Source organism: Myotis davidii, unplaced genomic scaffold (assembly GCF_000327345.1).
Source record: "Myotis davidii unplaced genomic scaffold, ASM32734v1 scaffold515, whole genome shotgun sequence".
In the NCBI taxonomy this organism is placed as follows: Eukaryota; Metazoa; Chordata; class Mammalia; order Chiroptera; family Vespertilionidae; genus Myotis; species Myotis davidii.
Window position 1 is genome coordinate 1,334,041 of NW_006286242.1, and position 1,218 is coordinate 1,335,258.

Here is a 1,218-nt window from a genome sequence, read left to right on the forward strand (position 1 = left end):
GTGGGGAAAATTGTACTAAAATCAACTCAGAGAGGCAGAAATAGGAAAATAAAAGAAGAATAGTAAACATGAAGGATAGAGTTAAAAGGTCCAATATATGTCTTTTTTTTTTTCAGTGCAAAAACCAAACATTTATTAGGCATCTACTCATTACAGGCGCTAGGCACTTTCTTTTATGCCTGAGATACATTAGTGATAAAATAGTCCCTGTCCAATGGAGTGAATATAAATGTCTCCAGGAACAGCACTGAAGAATATTCCCCTTTCTGCGCCTGTAGGTTTTATTTCACTGTTATTGCAGTGCGTACCTTCGACACAGATTGCAGTTGTTTGTTTACATGTCGGGGTTCCCGTCCTGGACTGCGGCTTGGGGATGGCGGGGGTGTCATAGCTTATTCATCTGACACAAGGCCGGCATTCAGTAAATGGCAGTAAAATGAACAAAGGAAACTGGATTGCCCAATAGGCTGTCGACGTCTAATGTCTGAGGGAGATTGTGCTTATCTTGGTCTCAGAGGAAAATCGGTGTTTTTTTCCCCAAATATCTTAAAAAAAAATTAATGAATTTATTGGAGTAACATTGGTTAATAAAATTAGATAGGTTCCAAGGGTACAATTTTATAATACATCACCTGTATATTGTATTGTGTGTTCACTACCCCAAGTTAAGTCTCTTTTGTCACCATTTATCCACCCTTTACCTTCTGCGCCCCTTTTCTCTCTTGTAATCACCATACTGTTGTCTGCTTTCCCCCTTAATACCCTCGCCTGCCTTTTTATTTTTGATTTTTTTATATTAAATCTTTATTCAGATTATTACAGTTCTTCCTCTTTTTCCCCCCATAGCTCCCCTCCACCCAGTTCCCACCCCACCCTCTGCCCTTACCGCCCCCACTGTCCTCATCCATATGGGTACGATTTTTGTCCAGTCTCTTCCCACACCCCCAACACCCTTTTCCCCCCGAGAATAGTCAGTCCACTCCCTTTCTATGCCCCTGATTCTATTATATTCACCAGTTTATTCTGTTCATCAGATTAATTATTCACTTGATTTTCAGATTCACTTGTTGCTAGATGTGTATTTGTTGTTCATAATTTGTATCTTTACCTTCTTCTTCTTCTTCTTCTTCTTCTTCTTCTTCTTCTTCTTCTTCTTCTTCTTCTTCTTCTTCTTCTTCTTCTTCTTCTTCCTCTTCTTTAAGGATTCCTTTCAGCATT

General features: G+C 39.3%; 1 protein-coding gene and 1 long non-coding RNA gene across 10 annotated transcripts in view; both read left to right on the forward strand.

The window, feature by feature from the left end:
- ZEB1 (zinc finger E-box binding homeobox 1) overlaps positions 1-1,218 on the forward strand; it is a 307,235-nt gene that overhangs the window by 193,700 nt on the left and 112,317 nt on the right. The gene's annotated exons all lie outside the window — the stretch shown is intronic.
- LOC107182103 overlaps positions 192-1,218 on the forward strand; it is a 12,302-nt gene continuing 11,275 nt past the window's right edge. Inside the window, exon 1 of the long non-coding RNA XR_001512821.1 lies at positions 192-274. This is a non-coding gene — a long non-coding RNA (uncharacterized LOC107182103). The remainder of the gene's footprint in view (positions 275-1,218) is intronic.